Source organism: Triticum urartu, chromosome 7, assembly GCF_003073215.2.
Source record: "Triticum urartu cultivar G1812 chromosome 7, Tu2.1, whole genome shotgun sequence".
Classification (NCBI taxonomy): Eukaryota; Viridiplantae; Streptophyta; class Magnoliopsida; order Poales; family Poaceae; genus Triticum; species Triticum urartu.
Window position 1 is genome coordinate 705,145,656 of NC_053028.1, and position 9,343 is coordinate 705,154,998.

The following is a 9,343-nucleotide window of genomic DNA, read 5'->3' on the forward strand; positions in this document are numbered from 1 at the left end:
AAAATAGGACCAATCTGTAGGTTATGCTGCCACCCATCCATACGGAGATCTAAGAGTTCACTAAAAGTAAAAATCTTTTAATGAAATCATAGATCTCCATATTTTCTTGTTATTATATTTCAGAGTGTGTAAGCGCAAGATACATGAGGTCGGTAGAGACAGTGAGATTCAACTGAAACACATCTCAACCTTTGATTCAACTGAAACACATCTCAATCTTTTGTCAGCTTATTAATGGAATCCAGTATGGACAATACGTTTTTTAAGTAGTCCAGAGAGAGATTCATGAAAGTAGATAAATCGAGAGTAGCCTTTGGCTCCTTTCTCCTCGGACGGAGGAAACAAAGAAACAAGCTCTGTAAGCTCCGTCCGGCCGAGAGGGAGAGGTAGAAGGTGAGAGCGGCCTCAATGTCGCTCCGGTTCGACGGCGTCGCCCAGGCTGTCGGCGCGGCGACATGGCTGGTCGGCGTCGTGGCCGAGAGGCTCGTCGGCGACGGCGTCGGTGCGTGGGCCGCCCGCTACGGCCTTGAAGAGGAGGCCTCCCGCCTCAGGGCCGAGCTGCGGCGCGCCAACCTCGTCCTCGGCGCGGCGCGGGCGGGGGCGGGCGGCAAGAAGATCGGGAACGAGCAGCTGGCGGAGCCGATTGCGGCCGTGCGGCGCCTGGCTGCGGACGCGCGCAACCTCCTCGACGAGCTCGACTACCTGGAGATACACGACAAGGTACGCCGCGCGCTGCCGGCTAGTGTGCCTCTGCGGCACTCGACATCTTGCTTCTCCTTCCTTAATCAATTTTAGAACGCCATATTGGGCACTCGGGAGGGGAGGGTGCGGCGGACGGATTTCTTTGGATCTAGCGGCGGCGGCTCTGATTTTTGCCCTTTGTTGATGGATTTATGTCTTCATATCAAATTTAAGAGCCAACTAAGAGGGAGCCTACTAAGGCCTCTGTTGGTTTGTAGGATTTTTGTAGGAATTCTATAGGATAGGATTTGCAAAGAAAAAATTCCTTTGAAGCCCTTTGCTTTATAGGAATGGATTCCTATTTCTATATAGGATAGGAGTCAATTCTTCGGCCTTCTTTGTTCGTAGGATAGTAATTTTATAAGAATAGGAAAATCATCTGTTGGTTTGTAGGATTTTTGTAGAAATTCTGTAGGATAGGATTTGCAAAGAAAAAATTCCTTTGAAGCCCTTTGCTTTATAGGAATGGATTCCTATTTCTATGTAGGATAGGAATCAATTCTTCGGCCTTCTTTGATTCATAGGATAGTAATTTTATAAGAATAGGAAAATCATAGGAAGTGAGATGACATGCATGTCAATTCCTATAGAGAAAGAGATGCCATTTGGTGCATAGGATAGAATTTTTTCCATTGAGTCTAGGCTAATATTTTTTTTCCTCCAAAACTTGAAGGATTTATTGCTATCCTACATAGAAATAGGAATTCATTTCTACAAACCAAAGGGTTTCAAAGGAATTTTTCCTGTGCAAATCCTATCCTATGAAAATCCTAGACTCAATGGAAAAAATCCTATCCTATGCACCAAATGACATCTCTTTTTTTATAGGAATTGACATGCATGTCATCTCACTTCCTATGATTTTCCTATTCCTATAAAATTCCTACCCTATGAACCAAAGAAGGCCTAAAAGTGTAACAAGACCCTCCCGGCCGCGACCGTGTCGCCCCCGCGGGCGGCCGGCCGCACCCAACCTCCTCTTCCGCGCGCCTCCCACTCCCCTTCCTCCCTGCCACCGTCGCCGGCGCCCGCCGCGGGCCTAGCCTCCGAGCCGGCGTTTGGACCAGATGCCGGCGGTCCGGACTGGACCGGACCGAGCAGTGTCTCGGGCCTGTTTGCAGGGACCGGACCGGCAATGGCGGGCCACGAGCCGGACCGAGAGGACCGGCCAAGACATGGGCAGAGCGCGCTCTGGAGCTCCGGCGAGAGCTGTTCATCGGGGACGCAATGCTAGAAGAAGCGCAGCTCGTTGAAAACATGTCTGGGAGCTTCAGAAGAACCAGAGGGAGCTACATGACGAAGAAGAACACCGGACGGAGCTCATCGCCGACGAATCTGGCACGACGGCCGGTGAATGGAGATAAAAGGGACGACAACCGATGCGGCGATGTAGGACCTCCCAGGTCAATTTCGTTGGCGGGGACGACGAACCCGAGTGTGGCGCGTCTAATGGACATAGTTTTCGGGGCCATCGAGTCCGGTGGTCGCGCGAACGATGGCCTTGTGGCGGCAGACGTAGACGACGGCGGTTTCTTGCGTCCCCGCACGCCTGAGCCGCCACGCCCTCGCCACGCACCTGCCACGCCCCTGGCAAGCCGTCGGCATGCCCCCGCCATGCCCCAGCCATGCCGCCGACTGCCACCTTCGGTTCGCTCGGTCGGCTCGGTTAAAGACCGGACCGGACCGAGATTTTCTCGGGCCTGTTTGTAGGGACCGGACCGGCCATTTAAACTAGCAGGCCAGGACCGAGCAGGCCCGAGCCGAGCGGGCCACTAGCCAGACCGCCGGACCGGAGCATGTCGTCCACCCCGAGCGGCGGCCCCCTGGCCTTTTCCCTCTCGGGTGTCCTCCGGCGCGGGACGGGGCGATTCTGGGTGGTGTCTCTGGGCAACGGTGGTCCTGCGCGAGCGGTGGCAGGCTACTGGGCGGCGGCGGCGCCTTTGGCGGCGGGGCGACGCGGCGGTGCGGTCCGGCAGTGCCCGCTCGGCCCAGATCTGGGCCAGGGCGGGCCGGTGGCGGGGTGGGTCTGCTTCATGGCTTCTGGGAGGTGGGGAGAGGCGATGAGCGGCTGGGTGCTGGCAGCGCCATCACCGGCTTGCTGCAACGTGGCCAGCAGGGCTTAGCAGGCCCGTTTCAGGCCTGGCTGGGCCAGGGGTGGCCTGGCATGCCCTACTGCCGCGTCTGGACGGCTGCCGCGACGGTGACGGAGGCTCTGGCTCCCGCACGACGGCGGTGGAGGTGGTTCCCTCCCGTTCGGTTATGTTGTTGCTTCTCCCTCCGAGAGGCGCTTCTCTCCGGTCCTCTTGGCCTCGTGTTGGTGTTCGCAGTGAGGCGGCGTGGGTGGTGGCGCAACCGCGATGGTGCATGGTGGTGGGCGGCGGTCTGGCTGGTCGGCTCCAGTCCGGTTGGGCGGTGGGGTTGGAGTGCGGGAGAAATCCTTGCCGGTTTTTCGGCTCCGATGCAGTGACACCTGCGGGTGCCACCATTCCTTCCTGGAGGGTGTCGGTGATATCCATCCCCCACCTCCCTCCGCGTGCCGGGGAAAACCCTAGGACATGTCCGGGTAGCAGCATCGTCAGCGTCGCATTCCTTCTTGGAGGTGCTGCTTGGTACGCGGCGGTTCGGAACCTCATGTTGTGGTGGGTTGTTTCTGAAGGGCATAGCGGTAGCGGGTCATCCGCGCTTTGTCGAGCTGCCGTTGTTGGCATTTGTTTATTCTTCTTCTTTTTTGGGGCTTGTTGTGCTGTTCGCCCCAACGATCCTTGTATCAGTGTTGGTTGCTTTGAAATACAAAGCGGGGGAAAACCCTTTTTCGGTATATAAAATTTAAAAGAGGCTCACTTAAATTGCTGAATACACATATGGAGATGTAAAACATAGAATCCGTTATGTGTTTAGATTAACTTGCAGAGATATCAGAAGATCCTACATACTATTTGTAGCCAAGAGTACTAAGGAAGACCATCTGCTTACGTTGGGTGGTAAAGCTTAAGTTCGGGGCTCTAACCCACATCCAACACGACCTAACCCACCCCACGACCTCCTCAGTGTGGCGGCGCCGCGCCGCATCGAGGAGTCTGCTGCCTCCCTCGAGCCCTCCTTCCCCACATCCCCTCCCCTCCCTCTGCTGCCGCCGGAGGCATCGCCGGACAGCCAGCGTGGCGTGGCGGCGGTGGGGCTCCCGGCGAGTAAGGCTAGGGGTGTGCTTGCGGCGCCCACCCATGCCCTACAGCCGGGGTGATCCGCCACAACGGTGCCGGAGGCCCGTCGACGGCAGATGGCCGGCAGCTGGCAGTCGACAGTGGCGGCGGGATAGATTGGCTCGATCTGGGCGTTTTTGCCAGGAGGGTTCGATATGCACGTTTCGACGAAGTTCGACGGAAGTGGCCGGCAGTAGGCGCACAACTGCGACCGCGGGGCGGGTTGGCTCGATCTGGACACGTTTGGCCAGGAGGGCTCGATTTGCACCGTTTTGACAATGGTCAGCGGCTCTGCCGCATCACTTGGGCGTCGAGGCGGTGATCCTCGACATGGCGGTGCCGGCCATCTCCTTCCGCCGGAGGTGGGCATCGAGATATGGTTGATCTTGGGATCTCATGTCTCACAAAATAACCGGCTAGGCGGTGGCCCTAGTTGTCTTCGCGCGAAGTCACCGTTGTACATGTGATCAGCCCTCTTTGATCTATCCATTGGAAAGTTCCGGACTTCTCCTTCGAAGGAAAACAAAGACTTGCGTATATTGCGCTCTTTGGACACCTTGTTTGGATTGGGGCCGGTCACGTACACCCGCAAGATCAGCATAACTAACTCCATGGGGTATCCTGAAGCTCTGTTTTGTTGGCACCTTGGGACATGTCTGCACCAAGATTTTCATGAAATCAACACATGCGAAGAATGTCATGGAGTGACTGGAGGATCTGCAAGTGGCGAAGGCAGGGTCTTTTATGCGATGAAGACTTTGCTTCACAGGCAGTTGTTCAGAATTGGCTTGCGGGATATGGTCCCGTCCAGATCGGACACGAGTTCTATGAGTTTGGTGGTACGTGACTTGTAGCAGCAGCCTCCGCAAGTGGGGGCAGCCGCATTGGAGGACTTCTTTGTTGGTGGTGCTCCTTTGAGTACCGAGTCGTGATTTCCAGGGTGAAAATCCAAAGGCTGGCCTTTATTGGTCATGACTGGCAGCGCATTGTTTTTTGGGAACACAGCATTTCTCGAGGGTGAAAACCTATGATCTTTGATCGGACAACGACAACGCTTGTGCATTGTTTCCTTCCTCAAGACATTGTTGTTGGAGAACCTTCTTTGTAGTTCGGGTGTTGTCTCTTATGGTGGTTAGAGTGCTACTATTGCGGGTGAATGATTACCGCGGCAGGGTCTTTTTTCTCATATTCTTATTTTTGTTTTTTTGGCTGTGTGCATCCTCGGTGTTTTTATACATCTTGTTGATGCAGAGGCCGGGTGTAATTGGTATCAGCTTGACATTAATATATTTTCCTTTTCAAAAAAAAATCCGCTTACGTTGGATCTTTTTCCTCTTATACGGCTATACCACTTTGCAAGCACGGTACCCGCCCTGTGGCTGATGCTTATGTGAATAAATACAGATAATATGGTTGTACCCTACTTCCTAGTTTCAGTTACTTTTAATTTCATATGCTTTTAATTTGCTTATGCTACTGCAAAATGGTAGGAGGATATGCAGCTGTACACTAATGGTTTCAGTCTATATCTAACAGATCAAAGATAAGGAGAACACCGCATGTTCATCCAAGACACAATCTTTTATTCGATTTGCATATGGTTTTGCTAATCAGGCGAGTAGATGCATATCGTCCACGGTAAAACTCAATACAAAAGTTCCTGGCATGCACAAAGATGATGGTCCTTTGACAAACAAAAGAAAAGTTGAGCGTCATGATATCATGACTGGAATGAAAAGAATGAAGCTTGGTGATCCAGATAACCAAATGACTCCAGAGAGGAAGATTCAAGGGGACACAGTTCCAGAAGAAATACCAGAGTGGAAACTCAGCAAAGATGACATATCACGGCGAATAGCAAATATTGTGGTCCAGCTACATGACATCTGTGAGGATGTTCGTAAGGCTCTCAAGCAAGATAAACTTGATGAAATTTCCCGAGTGTCTCAAAAGAAAAGTTCAGACTCGCGTGAAGAAGGGGCCTGCTTTGTTGAAACTAAAGTCTTTGCAAGGGAACAAGAGAAAAATCAGATTGAGAAGTGTATCACTGACAGCGCAGCAAGTAAAGAAAAACTTTTGGTTCTTCCTATTATTGGTACTGGAGGTGTTGGAAAGACGACACTTGCTCGAACAGTGTATAATGACCCAGATGTTGAAGCTAACTTTGGTATCAGGATGTGGATTTATGTATCTGTTAACTTCGATGAAGTCAAGCTCACAGAAGAGATTCTGGACTGCATTTCAGACGGCAGGCATAAAACTTCGGCTAAGAATTTCAGTACGCTCCAAGATGGTATCAAGAAATGTTTGACAAAAAGATTCCTACTTGTTCTGGATGATGTGTGGGAAGATGATGAGAGACGCTGGAACAAGCTATTGGCTCCACTAAGAACTACTGAAATCACAGGTAATGTGGTTTTGGTGACTACTCGAGAACTATCAGTTGCCAAAATGACGAGCACATTGGAGCAGTACATTAAGTTAGGTGGTTTAAAAGAAGATGTGTTTTGGCTTTTCTTCAAAAGATGCATATTTGGTGATGAAAACTATCAAGGCCGAAAAAAGCTTCAGAAAATTGGAAAGGAGATAGTCACTAGGTTAAGCGGAAACCCATTGGCAGCAAAAAGTGTTGGCACACTGTTGAAAAGAAGGCTTGAAGAGAACTACTGGCAGAGAATTTCAGATGGTGATGAATGGAAACTACAAGGGGGCGATGGCGGCATCTTGCCAGCACTCATGTTAAGCTACAATCACCTTCCCTACCACCTTCAGAGATTGTTCTCTTACTGTGCTGTATTTCCGAAGGGCTATAAGTTTCACAAGGAAAACTTGATACGTATTTGGATTGCTCTTGGCTTTGTTGTCAATGAAAGAAAAAGATTAGAAGATACTGGAAGTGACTATTTTGACGAGCTGGTAGACAGAAGCTTCTTTGAAAAGCTGGAGGAGCCACATGAATACTATCTCATGCATGATTTAATTCATCATGTAGCACGGAGTGTCTTAGTAGATGAATGTCTCACCATGGACGGCTCAGGTCCACTAGCAGTCTCGCCATCTCCTAGTCATGTCAGCATCTGGACCGAATCAGAGTACAAGACGCAACAAAACGGTGAAACAGAACGTAATGAAACCTTTGAAAAAAGGTTAACTGCCATTCAAAAATATGATATCTTAAGAAGCTTGGACAGTGTAATGCTAGTTGGTCCATATGATGAGAATATTTCTGTAATTTTTACACAGATTCTCAAGAAACTACAGTATGTTCGAGTGCTTCGGGTATCAACAACACTCTCTAGTGCTGATATTTGGCAACTCAGTATTTCAAAGCTCATCCATCTTCGCCATCTAGAGCTGTGGTTCAGCAGCGACACTCCTAAACCTTTGTCTGAGGCTCTGTGTGGACTTTACTACCTGCAGGTACTCGACGTAACTCATTGGAGTGGTCTAGATGGTTTGCCAAGACGCATGAGTAATCTTGTAAATCTGCGATACCTTCTTGTTCCGGAGTTGTCGGGGCCATTGCACTTGCACTCAAAGATAGCAAGAGTTGGTGAACTGAAGTTTCTGCAAGAACTGAAAGAATACCGTGTCCAAATAGAGAGTGGCTTTGAGATTTCACAGCTGGAGAACCTGAATGACATCAGAGGATCACTTAGAATCTTCAATCTTGAAAAGGTCACAGAAAAGGACGAGGCTTGCCGTGCAAGGATTAAAGATAAAAAGCATCTGAGGACTCTGTGGCTGTCATGGGAAATAACAAGCGCTGATCCTTCGTTTTCGAAGGAAGTACTGGAGGGTCTTGAACCACATGACCGTCTTGAGCATCTTCATATCATAAATTACATAGGTGCCACTCCATCCTGGTTGGGTCAGAGTTTCTCCCTCAACAATTTAGAAAGTCTGTATCTTCAGGATTGTACCGGAATGGAGATCCTACCACCCTTCGATGAATTGCCATTTTTGGAGAAGCTATCCTTGGTTGGCATGTCTTCACTGAAGGAGGTCAATTTTGGAACTTCAGGCAGAAGTACTCAATCCTCGGAGGGTGTCATGACAGATTCGCATGAGTCTTCCCTTGTGGAACTCGAACTGTCCAAGTGTTCATCTTTAACATCGGTGAGGCTTCTTTCCTGCAGGGCATTGACAAAGTTGAGCATCGTAGACTGTCTGCTGCTAGCTTCTGTAGATGGCCTGCAGTCACTTGACCAACTGAAGTACTGCGACATCAAAGAATGCCCTTGTTTTCCATCTGCTCAAAGTTTGGAAAATCAGTTCCAGGGAATAATAAACATCTAAGATCTCTTATATCGATCTGATGTTTCATGGAGGTGACCATTTGACAAACTGTAAGTATTAGTTTCCTGCAAACTATGTACCTCTCGTTGCACAAGAAACCCAATATGTTGCAAATCCCTGTAATTCTTTCTTTAGCCTTTCTCTGCTTAATTTATCTTTCTAATTTAGTTGTTTCAACCACACATGGTGCTTATCAGCGACGAGCGATTTTATATCCTCCATTTGTGCCTCTCTATTAAATAATTAAAATCATGTATCTATATATGGACAAGCTCTGACAGTAACCGCCATATTTCCCCAGCAGGAATCATCCACTTCAAGGACCAACATCTTCCCCAAGAGGCATAGCATACAAGCCTGAGCCTGTTTGGTTGGTGGCTAGCTTTGTCGTAGGTTTCCACACTATTTTGCTAACCTTATCAAACCTTTTGTGTGTATGACATGTGAGCCTTTTTCTTAGAGAAAACAAATTATTGCCTCGGTGTGGCTAGAATCAAACACAGCACCGAACTTTGTCAAACTTACCTAACTTTGAGATGTGACATAGCGTGGCTAGGAACTATGTAACCCTACAAGCCGTCTTAACTGGAGGATACACACTCTCAACTTCCGTTTGCAATGGATATCATCATTCTGATTGCCCGGGCCATTTGGAATACTATGAATGCTTTCATCTTTACAGTAATTACTCCAAGACGATCTTTATACTTGCAGAAGACGCTTCAAGGAAGAGATGCAATGGCTGGTGCAAAGGGCAAAACGAAAATCCTATGGGTCCCTTTCAAAAACTTTCAGATAAGCGATTTAGTTGCTTTTTCAGTCTTAGATTGTTAATTTGCTTTAGTTTGCCTTTTCTTCTTTTTTGCATAACCTTGCTATTTGAGAAAATTATAATAAGTAATCGTGCGAATAAATGATAGAGAGTTTCGGGTGAAAAACAAATACACACTCTCAAGTCGACTATCATCCGGCATGACACGCAAGGATAGCTAAGATTATGAAGCGTCTGCATCTATCTTATCTATCTATCTATCTTCTATTAAATAGTTAAAAAATATAAAATGAAGAGCTTTTTTAGGGTACCCTATACTGCTTGGGGTGAG